At 50.8% G+C, this 20,197-nt stretch overlaps 1 protein-coding gene across 6 annotated transcripts in view; it reads right to left on the reverse strand.

The window, feature by feature from the left end:
• Window positions 1-20,197, reverse strand: part of GARRE1 (granule associated Rac and RHOG effector 1) — a 1,148,859-nt gene that overhangs the window by 773,596 nt on the left and 355,066 nt on the right. The gene's annotated exons all lie outside the window — the stretch shown is intronic.

Consider the following 20,197-nt stretch of genomic DNA (forward strand, 5'->3'; position numbering starts at 1 on the left):
TACAGACTCTAGAGCTGCAGGAGCCAAGCCCTCAGGGCTCAGCGATCATGGGTCATGATGAAGCATTGCACCTCCTTCTCTGGTGAGAAGATCCAGAACAGCTGGCAGCTTGACAGGAGGTGACGCTGACAAGCTGAGAAGGTCAGGATACCAAATCTGCCTTGGCCACGCCGGTGCAATGAGTATCATCCTGCACTGGCACTGTCCGAGTGTGTTGATGACTCGTAGCAGGAGAGGCAACAGAGGAAACACGTGCAGAAATGTTCCTTCCCACGAGAAGGAGAATGGGTCCCCCAGGCCACTCGATTGGTGGAATCTGCTGGCAAACCTCTGGCATTTGGAGTTTGCCGCAGTCGCAAACAGATCGATCTGAGGCCTGCCCCACTTGATGACGATGTAGTCCACCTTGTCCTGCCGAAGTTCCCACTGTTGGCAGGAGCGCAATTCCCTGCTGAGGGAGTCTGTGATGGTGTTTCTTGTGAATGGGGACATGGAAATAGGGATCATCCAGGTTCACCAACTTCAAGAGGTCTCCTTCCTCCAGTTGGTTGAGCACGTGTTGCAACGTGACCATCCTGAACTTTTGGGACTTCAAGTATTTGTTGAGACGTTGTAGGTCTAAGATGGGCCTTCAGCCCCGGTCTTCTTCCTGGCCAGAAAGTATCTGGAATAGACTTCGAAGCCCCAGAGTCGTTGGGGAACTAGCTCCATCGCCATTTTTCGCAGCATGGCCCGTACCTCTTCCAGGAGCTGAGGGATGTGCTGTTCCTGACGGGTAATCAGAGGGATTCGCGGACACCTAAGGTTAGGTGTTGAACTCTAGGGTGTGCACCTGGGGAAGAGCATCCAGCACCCATCCTTCGGTGATCTTCCACTCACCGACAAATTTCGTCAGCCGGCCTTCCACCGAGGTGCACATGTGGGGGTCCGACATCCTGGCCAGTTCAGGCCTGTTTCGGAGCCGGAGTACTGCCCTGCGGGCGATGTGGACGCTGTCCTCTGCTACCGTAGGCCTGGGAACGGCCTCTGTAGGTTCCCTGAGTCATGGATCTGGAAGGCTGTGAGGCAAGATTTTATGCAGTACCCTGTGGAAGTCTGCACCAGCCTGACCTCTTGCCAATAGTTAACCCAACCTTTGGTATAAGCATGTTCTACACAAATTGGTAGACTGACTTAGCACCCAGGCTTATCTCAAGAGGGGTCAATGTGAGCTGTAGGGTTATTACACAGAGACTCACAGTACAAGTATGTAAATAAACACTTGCACTCAAGGTTTCTTGATTAAACAATTATTAAGTTAACAGGGACTTGAATAAGCCTTCTTTAGAAGGGAGCAATATATATGTAACACAAAAATATACTTCAAATTGCACACTCAGTTTCTTTAAATCAGTAAATAACCATTTGGGATGACACACACATTCTTCCTACACCCTGAGGTGGCTTAAATAACTAGGACACTGTGGATATTAATATATCACTGGTTAATTTAGAGCAATACTGAGGTTAGTGTCAAAAGAAGAAGGCGAGGGAATAAAACAATGGTTAACAAATAGTTTTAAGCAGGCAAGTACTTTTTGAACCCTCCAATGCAAAGTATATTAACCCTTTCCTGAGGGAAAGGCAAAACACAAAGTCAGAGGTAAGAAGAATCTTTCAGGGAGCCAGGACAGCCAATGTTAGTTGAGCAAAAGTCTAGGTGAGATAAGCACGTCTTGCACAATGTTTTAAAAATGTTTGTATAAATTGAAATCAATGTAGGGCCATAAACTGGGAGGCTTGTGAGGGGCAAAGCAGCAAGCAACTCTTCAAAAGCAAACAAGACAAGTCTTAACTGAGAACCAGCAAGGCTACACAACAAAAGGCAAGTCCTTTTAGTTGTACAGTACCTTTGGTTAGAAGAAATTGGTTCCAGCTGGCTTCTGTTCCTGTGTAGGTCTGCAGATCCTGTTGTTCCTGGGCCTCAGTTGTGGGAACAAGAGGGAGGACATCTGGGGACTCCTGCACTACGAATTGAAGGTCAGCAGCAGCAATGGGCAAACTTCAGATCAGCTGCACTTTGCGATTTCAGTTTATCGCGACCCTCGCAAATAGCACTACCGCGGTTCTTGGATACCTTAATGGACTTTCCTCGCATCTGGGTGCATTCCTGTAACCAAGGAAACTAAGCAAAGGGAGTATATCAGGCCCCTCGCTCGCTTCCTGCCCTGCCAGACACGCTGGAGCCGGAGGCAGGCTTCACCAGTGAATCCCGCCAAAGACAAAATGAACAAAGGGACCAAACCTGGTTTGGCAGCAGAGTAAATCTCAAGAAGGACCTTCACAACAAGAGATGGCGAAAAAAGAAGACGGGGCCATTTTGACAAAATGGGCACCCACGGGTACCTTAATGCAGCTGTAATTGTAGCCCGCGGTCGAAACACTCAATGGTAACAAAAAGTAAACCACTGCCATCAGCCATTAATTGTAGAAAGGGTAACAAAAATGTTACATGACCAACTAGACAAAGGAGATACTAAGTAAACCCGCCAGCACCCTATTGTAAAATAGTGTGTGTGCTGGGTCTAGAAAGTTACAAGATGTAAGTAAAGCCAATTTCACTTCACTGCTCTTGGAAACAGTAGTTTCACCAAGAGAAGGTATTTAAATCTTTGGGAAATCTAACCGACTTCCCTGTGCCACTGCACTGAAGGTGCTGTGTATCAAAATGTAAAGATGATGCCTATGGAGTTTGTCAGACTACAAAGTCAAAAAGAAACACAGAAAACACATAGAATTAAAAGTACAAAGTCCCAAAGTTCAGCAAAAGATCTGAGAGTCTCTAATGTGGGAGGAATTTAGCACCAAACAAATATTCTCCCCAGCAAGGGCCAACCATACAAAGAGGAGAAACCTTTGGAAGACCTGCTCAACTTTCCCCTGGAGGAGTGAAAACAAGAATGATGCTGCTGGAAAGTGCCCAGGGACCGGGCAGTCTCTGTATCCCTTTGATGGCCTGGAGGCACCCGTCCACGACCTTCCCAAACAAGTTCTCTCCGTTAAAGGGCATCTCCAACACCTTCGCCTTGACCTCCTGCTGGAAATTCAGCTTTGTCGACAAAGGCACACACCGTTCCCCATCTGTCGGAACCCTGTGTCGTCGAAGTACAACGCCACTGTAATGCTGTGATCAGACGCTATTTTCCTCTCCTGGAAAAGAGGGATTGCCTCCATCCTCTTATCGTCAGAGGGGGGATACTTCAGAATAGGCCCCAGCTTGTACCACAGCTCGCTGTCATAACTGGCTAGGATCGCCAGTGTGTTAGGCACCTAGATAGTTGACGCCGCTGTGTAAATCGCCTTCCTTCCAATGGCGTCCATCTTCTTCCCCTCGCTGTCTGCAGGGACCGAAGATGACAAGGACAGGTGAGCCGACCATTTTGTCAGGGCCGCCGATACAACTGAATCCGGCGATGGCTCCGACCTCAGGGACTAGGGTGCGGAGTCCGGCACCCAATACTTCTTCTCCAGCCTATCCGGTTTGGCTTGAGCCATGCAAGGAGCACTGCCATGTTTGCCTTCCTCTTGGCCTTGCGCCTCTGGTACAAGAAACCTTCCTTTCTGGTTTCTTCGGGCACAAGCTGGAATAGCTCAGAGGCTCTGGAGATCATGGAGAGGAACAACCCCACCTCCTCCGGTGATTACACCCTAAGTGGTGCATCCAAATCCAGAGACTTGCTGTCCATTGCGACGTTATCCTTGTCGTCGTCCGTAGTCGTGGCTGTACCCGTCCCCGTCCTGTTGGGGGGAGAAGGGGACGGACGCGGATGTGAAGGCTCAAATGGGGGCGTCGGGTGATGCTTCCTCTTCTTCGTTGAGGCTCAACGGGGGCCTGGAAGACCACTGGAACTGGGCCCATCCTCTTCTGGATCTCAGACACAAAGGTGTGAAGGGTCGACAGAATGTCCAGAGACACATCCCTAGGCTGAGCTGGTGGGATCGGAACATTAAGCCGACTCTGGAATCCTCCCTGGAATGCCTGTCGACACAGTAGAACTTCATGAAGGTGTGCGTGGACCTCCACGAAGCAGCCCTGCAGGTGCCTAGCAAATGCACACCAGAAAGAGATTGTTCTGGTGGAGTGAGACTCCTTGTCCTAGTCGTCCGTGGATGAGACCTCCATGGCCTGGGCCACGGCCTGGGAGGGCTGTTTTGGGGGCTCCTCAAACCCCCTTTTTCCCTGCTGCGGTGCTTCAACCCGAGCCTGAGCCGGTTTACTCACTTCCGGCTTGCCAGCAGACTTTGTCAAAGTCACTGCGGCGGTGTCGCGCCTTGGGGGCAGGGATACCTTCTGAGCTGCGGGGGCTACCTTCACAGGGTCAGCTCCCTTAGCAGTCGCCACCAACTCCATCGTTGAAGTCTTAGCCTGTGTCAATTGGGCCTGTTTGGGCTGTTCAGCTTTCTTCTCCTCCGCCCATGGTTTCTTGAGACTTCTACTGCAGTTTAGTCGGGTTAAATGATTTCCTTTTCGTGGAGGAGCTCAACGCCTGGCAATTGAGGCCCAGAGAAATGTCAATCGTGCCCTGTAGACCTTGGGCCCTGTTCTGCGGCAAACCCAGTGGGCTGCCTTGTCTTGGGCCCCCACGGATGAGATGCCCTGAAAATGACTTAGAAGACCGCTCCTCGGACCAGCCAGTCTGGGTGAGGCATGACCCTGCTCGGAGCACGGGGCAGAGGCCCTGTCGTTCAGCCACGCCACCATTCTACTGTGCCTGTCCCTCGTCTTGGTGAACCTGAGACATATCTCGCACTCCACCTCATTATGGTCTGGGTACAGGCAATAGAGGCATTGCAGGTGCTTGTCTTCCACAAACGCATTCCGTAACCCGCACTTGGTGCAGGGTTTGAAGAGGGACCTTTCCCTCCTTCTCCGCATGGTCAGGGGGTGGTGGCGAAGTAGACCTGATGGCCTTCTGAAATCTTCTACAATTTCACCCTTGAGAGGTGCTGAAATTCACTGACAATGGATTCCCACTGTCGGCACATGGAGAAGAGAGCACACAGGCTCTTTGGGAACAAAAATAGAACCTTTTTCTGCCAAAAACACAAACAACGTAGAAGTAGCTCGAAGAGCAAATTCGAGGACTCCCAACACTGAAGCGTGCGGTAAAAATCTGAAGATGTCTGCCAGAGGAGGGGCTAGGGAGAGGGCCGTCATTGGATGGGGGCAGTATGACCCCAAGGAAAGTGATTGGTTTAAAGGAGAAATACAGTTTGTAAGTGACAGTGAAACAGTTTTTTCATTTAGCAAGGATTCCCAGTCTGACGACGGGGAATATTTGTGAGCATGTGAATTCATGCCAGACCCCATGCTGAAGAGATGGAGAACTATGTATTCCCGATGGAAGACAATTGCGCGGGGGAAGGGAAGTTGGAACCCAATATTGTTAATTTCCACATCTATCAGGAGAGGGCGAGTCTCGAAGCACCATTTGTAATTCCTGACAATCAGTCTCAGCTCACAGTGGACAGCCCCTCCCTCCTGACACACAAAGTGTAACTGGGAACAGTGCAGTAAACATGAATGCACAGGTCCATCTCCATAATATTTTGAACTACTCTTAGCAGAGGGACACAAGGCCAAGACAGAGAGAAGGAGTATTAGCCGGTGGGGTAAAGGGAGAAAGAGCCAAGCAAAGGCAATAGGAAGCGGGGCAAGAAGGAAAAGAAAGCCCCTTAGGGAGAAGGTCAAGCATACTCAAACTATGGGAACACAGACTCACAACTTGGAACAATGTGTAAAACAATAATCAGGGGAATAAGATCAGCCCTAAAGTAGAGGAAATTCTGTTAGAAGAACAAGTTACTTCTTACCTTGTAACGTTCTTTCGACGGGATGTTCCTCCGACTCATTCCTTATCTTTGATAATACGTTTCCAGCTTGCTGGCCTCTGAAATTTTTTCTGTGGAGGGCGCTGCGCGTCGACGTCAGCCAAGACGATGTCCCTCAACGGCCACCGTATCGGCGCCGACGTCACCATGCCCATAAATAGCCACGCGCTGCGTCCGTTGCTCAGTTCCGTTTTGTAGCATAAGAAAAGTCATGCCCGAATTGGTTATTGACCCTGAAGGAGCGTAAGCTGCAACCACAAGGAGAGTATCACTGCGGGGATGGATGGGAGGGGCGATAAGGAATACGTCGGAGGAACATCCCGTCGAAAGAACGTTACAAGGTAAGAAGTAACTTGTTCTTCGAAGGGATTGTGTCCCCCGACGTATTCCTTATCTTTGATAGACTCCCATAGAAGTGGCATGTAATTGGAGGTGGGAGTGAGAATGTTATGTATCCCTTTAGGGATGGATCGAATGTAATACGGCCTTGCCAAATCTGGTCTGTTGACTAGTGGAGGAATCCAGATTGTAAAATGTTGTGAATTTATGTGCGGACGACCATGTGGCAGCCGCACATGTGTCTCGGACCGGTACCCCTCTTTGGAGAGCCGAAGAGGCTGCGATACCCCTGGTTGAATGAGCCCTGGGATTTTGGGGTGGCTCTTTCCCTGCCAGATTGTAACATTCCAGAATGGCCAAAATAATCCACCTGGAGATGGTTTGTTTTGTTATGGGTAGTCCCAATTTGTGACCTGAGTATCCTACAAATAGTTGGTCTGCTTGCCTGATCCTAGCCATTATGCTGATGTAAAAGCCGAGAGCTCGCCTTGGGTCCAGCCTATGTAGCCTTTCTTCCTCTTTCCCCGGATGGGGAGAAGGGTAGAACGAAGGTAGAGTAATTTTCTGAGTAATATGAAATTCAGAAACCACCTTTGGGAGCAAATTAGGCTTCACCTGTAGGACAACTTTGTCCTTGTGGAAAATTGTATGTGGGGGTTTACAGGAGGGAGCTTGTAGCTCGCTCACCCTCCTAGCAGATGTTAGTGCTACCAATAGGACAGTTTTAAGCGTGAGAAATCTCAGCGAACAAGAGTGAAGTGGTTCGAATGGAGTGCCCATTAGGAAGTTTAAGACTAAATTTAAGTCCCATAAGGGAACCTGGAATGGTTTTGGAGGATAAACATTAGTTAATCCCTTGAGAAATTATATCACTAGAGGAAGTTTGAAATACAATGGTTCCTCCGCAGTACGCTTGAAGATAGAAAGTGCTGCGAGATAGCCTTTTACAGTGCCAACTTGAAGGCCTGAGTTTGCCAAGTAGAGTTGAAACAATAACACCGTTGGTGTACTGCATGAAAAAGGGTCGATATTCTCTTCCCTACACCAGCTGCAAAATTTGCTCCAACGGCAGCGCTATAAAGACTTTGTTGCTGGCCTTCTGGCCGAAAGCAACACCTCAATGACGTCATCAGGGAGATCCCAATCCTTGTACCTCACCCTTTCAGAAGCCAAGCGTGAAGGTTGAGGGTTCCGGTGTCTGGATGGAGAACCTGACCTCCCTTCTGCGAGAGAAGATTCTCTTTGAGTGGAAGACGGATTGGAGGACAGATGGACATATCTAGAAGGTCTGGGTACCACGTTCTCCTGGCCCAATCCGCGGCAATTAGGATCATGGTTTTCCGGAATCTTCTCAACCTCCTGATCATTTGAGGAATAACGGGGACTGGTGGAAATGCGTAAAGGAGTGGAAACTCCCAGTCCACTACGAACGCGTCTCCTAGAGCTCCTCTCGGGGGAAATTCCCTTGAACATAACAGATTGCACTTCCTGTTGGTGCTTGTGGCGAACAGATCCACCTGAGGGGTTCCCCAAAGGGCGAAGGTCTCTTGAAGGACTTCCTGAGCTAGCTCCCACTCGTGGGAGACTGTGCTCTGCCTGCTCAGAGCGTCCGCTGTCAAGTTCTTCTCTCCCGCTAGGTGGACTGCCGATAGAGAGATTCCTTCTTGGATTGCCCAAAACCAGAGCTGCATCGCCTCTCTGCACAGTGGCAGTGATCCTACACCTCCTCTTTTGTTGAGGTAGTGCATGGCCACCGTGTTGTCCATCATTATCAGGACATTTCTCCCCTGTACTGATGGCAGGAAAGCTTTCAGCGCTAGTCTGATCGCTCTTAGCTCCAATAGGTTGATGTGTAGTCTGGACTCTGATGGAGACCAACGACCGCTGATGGTTAAGTCGTTGGCATGGGCTCCCCACCCCGAGAGTGAGGCGTCTGTGACTACTGTTATCTCCGGCCATGGGTTGCCAAAACAGTTCTCCTTTCAAGATGTTTTCTGGATAGGCCCACCATTGAAGGTCGCGGACTACCTTGTCCGGAATCCGGAGGAGATCTGTCATTCTTCCTGAGAATTGCGACCGCTGACTTCTCAGTGCCCACTGAAGAGATCTCATTCTCAGGCGAGCCTCTGGCACAAGGAAGATGCAGGATGCCATGAGGCCTAGCAACCTCAAAAAGTCGAAGGCTGGGAGACGTTGGGCATTTTGAAACTTGGTGACCATCTGTAGAATATCTTGAGCCCTCACCTCTGGTGGCAAGGCTTTTCCCAGGGAAGTGTCCAGGACCGCTCCAATGAACTGGAGTCTCTGTGATGGTATCATCTGTGACTTCTTTAAATTGAGGGAGAAGCCCAGTTTGCGAAGGAAGTGGCAGACATTATCTAGCTGGGCCGGGGCTTGTTTCAAAGATACAGCCCTGATCAGCCAATCGTCCAGGTAGGGGTAGACGTGGATCCCTTCCCTCCTTAGACTCGCCGCCACTACGGACATTAGCTTGGTGAAGATCCTCGGGCGAAGGTCAGCCCAAATGGCAGAACTCGAAATTGATAATGAGAGTCGCCAATTGCAAACCTCAGGTATTTCCTGTGTTTGAGATGGATTGGCACATGAAAATAAGCATCCTGAAGGTCCAGAGATACCAGCCAGTCCTGGAGCTGGAGGGCCTGAAGGATCTGAGAGAGAGTTACCATCTTGAACTTGCCCTTCCTGAGGAACTTGTTCAATTCTCTTAAGTCCAGGATGGGTCTCAGTCCTCCGTCCTTCTTTGGTATGAGAAAGTAGGGGGGGGAGTACCAGCCCTTGTTCCTGTCCGCTACAGGTACCGGTTCTATGGCACCTTTCTCTAGCAGGTCTATAATTTCCTGCAAGAGAAGCAGATCTGGAACTTTTAGAGAGCTGTTCCCTGGTGGATGACTCTGAGGGATGTGTAGAAAGGGTAGGCAGTAACCCTGGGCAACTGTCTCCAATGCCCAAGCATCTGACGTTATAGCCTGCCATTCCGTCAGATGGTGAGTTAACCTGCCCCCTACAGGTGTATTGTGTGGAAAGGCCTCAGAGTGGTTTGGGGGCGGCTGATGCAGATGCCGAGGGTAAAGAGGCACCTGCTGCTGCTGCGGCCTTATTACCTTTGACCCGTCCACCTCGGGTGGATCTCCTTTGGCCTCTTTGAGCCGGCTGTCCTCTGCCTTTCCCGAATGCGGAATAATAGCGAAAGGACTTTCCTCTCCCAGAGGTTCCTGAGGGGCGAAAAGGAGTTTGGCAGATAGCAGCTCCTAAAGATTTTGCTGCTGCTTTAGAAGTCTGCAACTTTTCCAGACGGTCATCAGCCTTTTTTCCGAATAGTGAAGAGCCGTCAAAGGGCATATTCAAAAGTCTGGCCTGTACATCTGGAGCAAAGCCAGACTTTCGCAACCATGCATGCCTGCGGATTGTTGTACTTGCCGCCATGGCCCTGCTGATACTGTCAGCGGAATCGATGCCAGTTTGAAAAGATTAGCACATGGCATCTTTGCCATCTTTAATAATGTTAAGGAAGGCTTCCTTTTCCTCTCCTTCGGGTTTGCAGTCAGCCGCTGATGAAACACACTCCCACAGTGTGTGACTGAACCTGGCGAGCGTACAGGTGGCGTTGATGGACTTCAACGCCATACTACAAGCATAGAAGACTTTCTTCGCCATAGAATCATACCTCTTGTCATCTCTATCCTGTTGGACAGTAGGGTAAGCGGTCCTACTGCTAGATGAAGTTGCCGCTTGAACCACCAGGCTCTCTGGAGTCGGGTGTTTTGACAAGTATTCAGGGTCAGCAGCCGCTACCCTATACTTGGCTGACAATCTTTTATTGACCGCAGGGATAACTTCAGGAGTTTCCCAATTAGATGTAATTTTCCTTTGTAAGGCTGCATGGAAGGGGACCACAGGGTCCTCCTGTGGACCTTTGTCTAATATGTCTGTTAGGTCATCCTGTTGAAAAACATGCGAAGGCGCAGACCAACCCATAAATTCAATAATTCTTGCCATAAGGGTTCTATAGGGTGTTTCGGCATGTTCCCCTGGGTCTGGCTTAACAAATTCCACTTCTGGGGAAGTGTCCAGCCCACTTGCCTCATGTAGTGACTCCTGTAGGTCCTTCAACCTTCTTTCCTCAGAGGTGAAATCCTCTGAAATAGGCAGTGTGGTCCTCTGTAACCCAAATGTTTCCTGGTCAGAATCTTCCCCCTCTTCATAAATTGAAGATAGTCCAGGGTACTCTGACCTCTGAAATGGTGTAAAACCCATCTCTAATGCAGAAGGAGCCAAACTCGTCATTATTGGGCGAGAAAACGTCGATGTCGTCGACGCCGATGTGACAGGCTTCGAAGGCGTCGAGAAAACTGGAAGAGGTCTCGAATAACTCGAGTGGATCGGGGATCCTACTCGAGGACATCGACGACGGTCTCGGCGTCGTGTCGGAGGCCCTTGGAATCACCGTTGGCTGTGGAGTAGCCTTGGTCTTCTCTTTCATCGGCGTCGACGATGGCGTCGAGTCGATCGACCGATGCGTCGAGGAACCCTTCGACAACGGCGTCGATGGCACCGATCCATGCGAAGGAATCTTCGACGACGGCGTCGAAGATGGTGCCTTCTTACCCGATGGCTCGTGGCGCTCTCGGGTGGAATGTTTCGCCGGGTGCTGCGACTCGCGGCTTTTTGATTTTTTGGGTTTTTCACCCAGGGTATCACCCTCAGCTGTCTTCGAGGGGGTCGAGGCCGCTTTCTCGAAGACGCTTAACATCTTCTTTCTGAATTCCTCCCACTCAGCCTGAGAGCTGTGTTTTGTGGGACAGGAGACCCTTTCAGGGGAAACAGAAGATGACGAGGGAGGGGATCTTCAACGTCTCTTTTTTGAGTGTCTTGATCTCGACGAATGGTGGGAGCTACTTCGAGATCTAGAATGGGAATGTTTGACGGCGAGGAGACGAATGCCTCGACTCAGCCGAAGAAACCTTCGAGGAGGTTTTGACTGACTTACCTCTCTCGAGCTTCCCCTTGCGGTCCTTCAAGGCTTTCGCCGTCATGGACATGCAGTCCTCACACTCCGAACAATGGTGCTCGACTCCCAAGCACCACAAGCAGATCCTGTGTGGATCCGTTATCGACATTTTTTTACCGCAGTCTCGACATTTCTTGAAGCCAGATCGCGGCGTCGTTGGTTCCGATGAAGATGCCATCGAGAACGAGCAGGTATTTATTCGAGTAGATATAGGGGTATCCTGACTGAACTGAGCAACGACGTTCCGAGGCCCCACGAAGCGCAGAAAAACGGAACTGAGCAACGGACGCAGCGCGTGGCTATTTATGGGCATGGTGACGTCGGCGCCGATACGGTGGCCGTCGAGGGACATCGACTCGGCGGACGTCGACGCGCAGCGTCCTCTACAGAAAAATTTTCCGAGGCCAGCTAGTTGGAAACGTATCATCAAAGATAAGGAATACGTCGGAGGACACAGTCCCTTCGAAATCAAATATCATAGTACTAACAAAACAGACAGATGGTTAAAAGAACTGGTGGAAGAAATTAAGGTGATTAAGGAGAAGATGGTGTTGTTGATTGGCCAAGACATAGGTGTTGAGAGCAAAGGGCCCAATGATCAAAATAGATATAAAGATCCCCCAATTTAACATCATAGAGGAATTGTGATGGTTAACAGAAATGTGAATAGGCCTCTTAGTCAGCACATTAGACATATAGGGGACCAGTTAACTATCAGCCACAGCCCAAATTATGGCAGAGCCAACTAAGATAGGCCACCCCGTAGAGACACCAGGAATTACTCTCCATGCCACAACTTCACACAGCCAGGGGATCAGAGAAGTTTTAGCAATTATATACCCCTGGCAATTACAATAGAGCATTTTGTATGCCCCATGCACCCCACCCCAACCCTGTTATCAGGCTCTAACCTTACCGCAGTGGAAAGAATCACTTAATATGAATGTTAACAGCCCAAAAAATAGGGTATGCACAGGCTGTTCAGCAGTAATAATGACAAATGTCCCCCGTCCATTACCCAATTTGTCGGAAGATAACGAGGCATTTACAGTGCAAAGCTACCAAAGTCATAGTTAGGTACATTACAGAATGCTTCATTTACAGTGCAGGGCTGCCAAAGTCATACATAGTTAGGTTGCAGCATAATCCATTTGCAGCACAGGTTGCTTAAGTCATAAATTATAAAGTACTCACCGTAGTGACTAACATACTCTTAGTCCTTAGTCCCCTTTTCCCCATACTGCATGGGTGTCCCTCGCGAGGGATGGGAGACGGAACCTTTTTGACCAGAAAAAAAACCTTCTTCCCCTTTAAATTTAGAGATGCGCGGGTGAGGCCCTGGGAGGATGTGCTGCCCTGACTCCGCCCTCCGGCGCCACACCTCAGTCCCCATAGACGCGTCGACAATAGATTAACATTGCCTAATGACAGCAGTTTTATTAGGGGGAGGCTGGTGGGACGCATGGAGGAAAGGGGACTAAGTTAGTCACTATGGTGAGTAACTTATAATTCGGTCCTGTCCCCTTTTCTCCATACTGCATGGGCAATTACAACTGAGTTTAGCCCCAGGGTGGAGAGGAGACCCTCCTTAATCAAACAGGTTTCTAACACCGCCTGTCCAAAAGCCGCGTCTGCAGAAAGTCAAAGGGGTGGTCCATGTGGCCGCCCTGCTTATGACCTGCCAGGGGACATGCTGCTGGAAGGCAAAAGCAGTTGCCTTGGCTCTGACCACGTGGGCATGCATGTTGGCCGATGGTGGCTTATGCTGTCCCTCGTAGGCTTCTTTGATGGCTGAGACCATCCACCGGGCTATGGAGGCCTTGGATGCCGGATACCCTGGCCTTGAACATCCAAAGGTGATGAATAGAGCGTCTGACTTGCGGAAGCTCTTCGTCCTGTCCAAGTAGAATTTTAGTGCACACCTGACGTCAAGGCAGTGCAGAACACTCTGCGCCTCGTCTTTGGGCTCAGCAAAAAACATGGGCAGCACAATTTCCTTGTTCAGATGGAATGTGGAATGCACCTTAGGAAGGAACGTTGGGTGCGTATGTAGGACTACCTTGTCCTTTTGAAATGTAGTGTATGGCTCGGAAGCAACCAGCACCTGAATTTCGCTGATTCTATGAGCTGAGGTGAGCCTGATTAACAAGGCCGTCTTAATTGTGACCAGCCTGATGTCTGCAGACGCCATTGGTTCGAATGGTTTCTGCGCCAGGGCACCCACGACTAAGTTGAGGTCCAACACAGGGTGTGGATTCTTGATGGGTGGGTAGAGCCTGGAGAGACCCGTCAAATGTTTGACAATCAGGATGGAGGAGGAAAAGTTCTCCTCAGAGTTTCTGTAAGCCCCAATGGCTGCCAGTCAAGTGTCCACCTGCACGCCTGAATGGCCGAGATGTGCCGGAAAACAGAGCACGTTGTCCAGAGAACATGCCAGAGGGTTAATGCCCTTAAATTCTGCCCAGAGGCAGAACCTGGTCCACTTGCTCTTATACTGGGCCCTGGTAGATCTGCTCCTGGCACCCTGTATGATCACTAGATTAGCTTTAGAGAGGCCGAAATGTCCTAGCGTCACCTGTTCAGGAACCACGCTGTGAGGGCTAATTTCTCTGGTGCGAGATGGATGACCCTGCCCCCCTGCTGTGCCAGAAGATGTGCTGGCCCATTGGCAGGCGCATGGGAGACCACTCCGAGAGGCTGAGCAGCTCCAAAAACGATGGCCTGGCTGGCCACCATGGAGCTATTAGGATGATGCTGTGGAGGCGCGACTCCTTGATCTCACATATCACCCTGTGAATCAGGGGAGTGGGTGTAAAGGCCTATGCTGCCATTCTGCCCCACTTGATCTGAAAGGCATCGCCCAGGGATCCCAGGCCCTGAAGCTGCCAGGAGGCAAACAGTTGGTACTTCATGTTGCCCCGGGAGGAAAAGAGGTCCAGCTCGGGGTGGACCCATTTGTGAAAGATCTCCTGCAGCACTAGGTTGTTCAACTGCCACTCGTAATTGTCCGCTCTCAGTCTGCTGAGCCTGTCTGCCTCCAGGTTGGATTGCCCCGGCAGGTGGACCACCGTGAGGAAGATGTTGTTCTCCAGGGCCCATTCCCAATGCCGACTGCCAGCCTACACAGTGGGGGGGGGGGCAATCGGGTACCTCCTTGCTTGTTGATATAGAACATACTGGTCGAGTTGTCTGTCTGAATGAGTACAACCTTGCCCTCGATCGTGAGAAAGGCCCTGAGCGCCAGCCAGAGGGCCTTCAATTCCAGCCAATTGATGTGGTAGTCCTGCTCCTGCCGGGTCCAGGTGCCATGGGCGTAGTGGTCATCCAGAGTGGCCCCCTAACACTCGAGAGAGGAGTCTGTGGTGATGGTGACCTGTGGTGTAGATTGCCGGAAGGCTTGCCCGTCCTCAGGTTGCAGTCCCCAGACCACCAGGTGAGGTCTGGGTGAAGTGATAGAGGAACGTTGATCATCTCGGACTGATGGCCACGATCCTGGTTCCAGGACAAGAGGACTGCTGCCATGAGACCCAGTAAGTGTTGGTACCACCAGGCCAAGGTCACCTCTCTGCTGAGGAAGTGCGCCGTGGCTCTCGAGTGCCATGATCTTGTTCTCCGAGGGAAAAACTTTCTTGGAGCACGTGTCCCAAGTGAGGCCCAAGAAGGTCAGTGTCTGCGTGGGCTGCAGCTGTGATTTCTTGAGGTTGAGAGAAAAACCCAGCTTGTACAGTGTGTTCACAAGAGCGTGGGAGGTGTGGTACACTGCTTCCAGAGATGTAGCCCTGACGAGCCAGTCGTCCAGGTACGGGTAAATGTGGTGGCCTTGCGACCTGAGGAGGGCCGCCACAGTGTTCATCAGACTAGTAAAGACACCAGGGGCCGAGTTGAAACTGAAAGGAAGGAACTTGCATTGGAAATGGTAGCCCATGATCCTGAATCATAGAAAGGAACACTGAGGTTACCAGATCGGGACGTGTAGGTACGCATCCTTCAGATCCAGGGAGCACATCCAGTCTCCCTTGCACAATGTCTCCGCTATCAAAGCTGGCGTAACTATCTTGAATTTATGTAGTGGTAGGGAGAGGTTGAGGTGGGGAAAGGTCCAGCACAACTCTCAGGCCTGCCTGGTTCTTTTTCTGAATGGCGAAAATCCTGGAGTTAAAGCCCGAGCCTCGCTGGGAGGCTGGGACTTCCTCCACTGCCTGGCTCTCGACGAGTGACCGGATCTCCGCCAAAAGAGTTGCCGTCCCAACCTGTGGGAGTGGAGGGGAGGAGAGGCTGGGTTAGGGAGGCGGTACCCTGTGGAGACTACAGAGAGGATCCAGGGGTCCGCTAAATTCTGGCACCAAAAATGTGCATGGAGGGCAAGCCTGCCCCTCACTGGAGACACATGTCATGCCTTCTCTTCCTCTGAGGCTGCTGCGCAGGAGGGAGATTGGAAAAGGCCTTTCCCGCCCAGCCCCCTTTTTTTGTTTGCGCCGATGCTGGGACGGAAAACTGTCAGGTTGCCTGGACCACTGCTCTTGGAAGCCTCGGAAACCTCCTCATGTGCGCCCCTTCTGAAGAGCGTTGCTGTGACTCAGTGTACGGTTTGGGCGTGGTCAATGTAAAAATGGATAAAGACTTTGATTGGAAGAGGTCACCCCCTTCGAACGGAAGATTGAGTATGTGTTCTTGGGCACCTGGGTTGAATTTCGTAGCGCAGAGCCAGGCCGTTCTTCTCTGTCTTGCCACAGACATGATGGCATGGCCAGAGGTGTCAATGTGGGCCACGGAGGACTCCCATGATGTCCTGTGCCACGATCTTGGCATCCGCCAATCCCGCCTTGAATTGCGATAGGTTTGGCGCCGGAAGCTCTGGGAGGAAATCTGCAATTTCCTGCCAAAGCCTCTGGTTAACAGCTGCCAGCATGGCATCTGCGTTGGCTTGACGCAGGTGCAAGGACGCGTTGGAATACAACTTCATCCCGTACGCCTCCAAGATCTTCTCATCCATGCCAAGCAGCGCAGCAGAGGAGGCGGCGGAGGACAACTGAGGCTTGGAGTACAGTGATGCCGCAGCGATCACAGAGGAGTGTGGCTGAGGATGGGCCAATAGCAAGAGTGTATCCCCCTCCATCTGCCAGTACTTGGCTTCCAGGCGTTTATTCACCAGCTGGGCTGAGTCGTGCTTGAGCCAACCCTTCTTGGCCAATTCAATTACGTCCTTCTGCATCGTGATCCCCGTTCTGGCAACTTGGACGTAGCGTGAGGACTTCTGCGAGGACCCCATCTGCTGGTTGCTTGACCTCAGGCTGAGGAAGGCCCAAGTGCTCTGCCAGCTCTGCCAGACGTTCGTGGAAGGCTTGAAGTGTCAGGGTCCTCCTCCTCATCTGTGTCCACCTGCGGATCTGGAGGGGGAGCGCTAGGAGCCGGGGGCTTCGGTGCGGGGACCAGAGCCGGAGGCTGCGGCGGAGGCAGGTGCAGAACCGCCTGCGCAATCGGCTTGGGGGCCAGAGCGGGTTGCTGAGGCTGAACAGGGACCGGAGGGGTCTGTACTGGGGTCCGAGGCGCCGGTGGGAAAATCGGAGGGAGCAAGTCCCTAATGGCGTCTCTGAGGATGACCCCCATCTGTGGAGATTTCATGAGCCCAAGGAACTTTTCAAAGAACCTGTCCTCACAGGCTGGATTGGTGGTAGGCGATATTGACGGGGTAGCGGGCGGCTGCTGGAGCCGTTGCGTGCCCTGCACATATGGATGCAGTGGGAACCTGCCTTGCGCAAAGGAAGGATACGCTGTAGGCCACATAACTGGTTGACACCAGTCCCACTGTGACACAGTCCTCCGCATGCCTTCCCAGGAGGGGCGTCGGCCAGATATCTGGATTTTCTGGATTTTTTGGCGCGGCAGCCATCTTGTCGAGCTGCCTTCCATGTGCCTGCGTCGTGTTGCTCAGCTCACTGGGCCCCGCACCGTCCAGGACTCGTGTGAATCATGCGGCCCACCCCATTCCTCAGGCCTAGGCCCGGTAGGCATTACACCCTCAGCGGATCTGTCGGTAGAACTGAGTAAAGGCACCCCCTCGGACATGATGCCAGTACTATGGCATAGCCCCTCGGGTGAAGACCTGGTAAAAGGACCTTCTGGTACCTCAGCACCCTCACTGGGAGGATCTGCAGATCCCTCAGCTGGTAGCGGATACAGCCTCTGTACTTGTGCTGGAATGGAGACCTGGGCGGTCCCTCCTGCTCGGGCAAGTCCTTGGGAAGGAGTCTCCCTTGCGGGTGCACTGGAAAAGAGCGGCCCTACCTTGGGCTTGGATCGATGATAGACAAAGTCCTTTAGGTCCTATGGAGGCGATCTGTGGAAGATCTCCCTCCACCATGCCTGTCTGTTTTTCAAAGATCCCGAGGAAAGTGCATCTCATGCGGTACAAGTTTGCCAGCCGTGGCCAAGGCACCGTAGGCAGAGGGCTTGGGGGTCTTAAGTCGGGAAGAGCCTGTCGCAGGATGGACACCTGCTGAATCCTGTACAGGTCGACATGCGCCGGGGAGGAGCGTGACGCCTGAGGACCGAGTACCTGAATTATAAAAAGACAGAAAAAGACAAAGAAGAAGTATCCGCGCATGGAATTACATGGCCAAAGCCAAACCCAGGAGCGCTGGTGAATTCGGCCCGTTCCCGTCGATACGGAAAAAGGGACTGAGGTTTGGCGCCACAGGGCGGAGTCAGGGCTGTGCATGCTCCCAGGGCCGCACCCCCACGCGCCTCTAAATTTAAAGGGGAAGATGTTTTTTTCTGGGGGAAAAAGGTTCCATCTCCCGTCCCTCGCGAGGGACGACCATGCAGTATGGAGGAAAGGGGACGGGAGTATTAGGTAGGTTACAGCAATGTCCAATTTCAGCACAGGGCTGTAGAAAGTCGTTATAATGTAGGTAGCAACTCATAACAGATAGGTAGCAGGTTGGTAGCATGATGGCACATGGCATAGTAGGTGGGTTACAGGTAATGGATAGGTAGTATAAGCATCACAAGCCACACAAGGCAGGTGGATAGGTTGCAGGTGTATTATAATCGCAACACGGGTTATGTAAAGATCAGTAATGACAAAGCCATGAGGGAAAGCAGGGGCCCCTCCTGGAGTGAGCAGATGGATATGCAGGTATAGGAAACACGGGGGATCACAGGACAGAATATTAGCCACCCCGGATATAGATAACTATGCGATCATAACACAACAACCCAGAGAATATGCAAATTGGGAGCTACAATGGTGGTGCTAGCAAAGAGGGTATAAGATTAGACGCAAGGAATCATTAACACTGTAGAAAGTAACCGGGACAGAGCAATGATAAAACAGAGCTAAGGTAAGCGGGAGAGTTACTTAAACAGTGAGTAGATCGATATCTGTAAAGGTATGCACTAAGCCAAAAGCGACCGCCGGAGGCGGCGAACAAGGCTTACCTTAGGTGGAGCACTTTACATGGCAGCAACATGTAACGGATGGGAGATGAGTTTGGCGGTGATGCTGACTGAGACTAGCAGAGACCTCGAGTACAGGCCTTAGCAACTGGCCTTGGACACTGGCCGACGTCCGCTCGCAGAGGAAGGCAGAGGAAGGCTATATGAACCATTTCAGTAGCAATCATCATGTAGCAGGCCCAGGGACGACTGGGGCCGTGGGGGGCCAAAGCGAAGTGTTCCTCGCGGTGACAGCCATCTTAAAGTGGTCGGTAAGGGATGTTGGCACAATGCATGTGCTGTGGCTATTGAGGCAAGGCTCCACGGATGGAGGGGATCCCAGTGATGATCTTAGACCGGCAGAGACGTTGAGCGCATGCCTTAGCAACTGGCCTTGGAGAGAGCAGGACTGTACACCCTATGAGGAACAACGAATAAAGGAGATCAGGGGAGGATGATGCAGGGCAACTATGTAGGATGCACTAGATAATTGGACACCATGCGTACCAGAAAACTGGAAGGTGTCAACTCAATGGGCCAGGAGAGGAGCCAAATAGGTAAGGGCCAGGACTACAAATTGTTATCTTGTAATGTAGCAGAATTGACTAAGTTAAAAGATGACCCAGACTGGTGCTCATATATTTGTGAGTTCCAAATATTATTATTATTTTTTTTTTTTATTGAAACATCAGCCTAAAGTACCACATTGCGAGCAATGTGGCATCAGACTTTTATTACAAAATAACATCATTCATCGAGAATCGTCCAGCCAAAAGCCAATTCATGGTACTGTATCCGATATTCTAAGTGGAAAGAAAGATTCAATTTCGGAGAATCATTTACGGATCTTCAAGATTCAAGGCGTCTATGTAGTCTATTACCGCACAGCTTAATTTTATGCTGTGACCGGCTGCTACGTAGGACCACCAGTCTCGTGTGATGTAATCTACTGGGATATATTCTCCTAGATGTTGCATTCTCTTTGAGGTTGTCTTTGTGCATTTGGTAATCAGATGTTCTAAGGATTCTATTTCGTTATGACAGAAGCAACATAAATTATCCTTTGCTTCTTTGAAGTGACGACCCCACATCATTTCTTTTGTTTTGATTGCGTTTAGTCGAAATCTTAGAAACTGCTCGCGATGGTGACGGGATGGACAATTCGTTAAGTATCTACTTGTAATATTTAGTTTATGTTCTTCGATTCCAGAGTCTAGAGTGGTCTTCGACTGCAAGCGTCGCTCCTTGTTCTTAATCCAGCACCATTGTTCGAATTTTGTTTTTATGGATTGTGGTCGCGTCAGCAGGTCTTGCAAGGTCAGATCGGCCTTGGATAAGGTAGATATCATTATTTGTTTCCACTCGTCTAGCAGTTTCGAATTTCCTGTAGTTTTTTCCCCAGCAAAGATTTCAAATGCTGGCGTTGTGGGGATCAAATTCATTTTGCGTAGTACCATTAGTGATTTCCACATTAAATGAGTGTGTAGGGAATTTAAGGATAATTCATGTCTTATGTGGATC

This window comes from Ambystoma mexicanum, chromosome 1q, assembly GCF_040938575.1.
Source record: "Ambystoma mexicanum isolate Mex_15411 chromosome 1q, UKY_AmexF1_1, whole genome shotgun sequence".
In the NCBI taxonomy this organism is placed as follows: Eukaryota; Metazoa; Chordata; class Amphibia; order Caudata; family Ambystomatidae; genus Ambystoma; species Ambystoma mexicanum.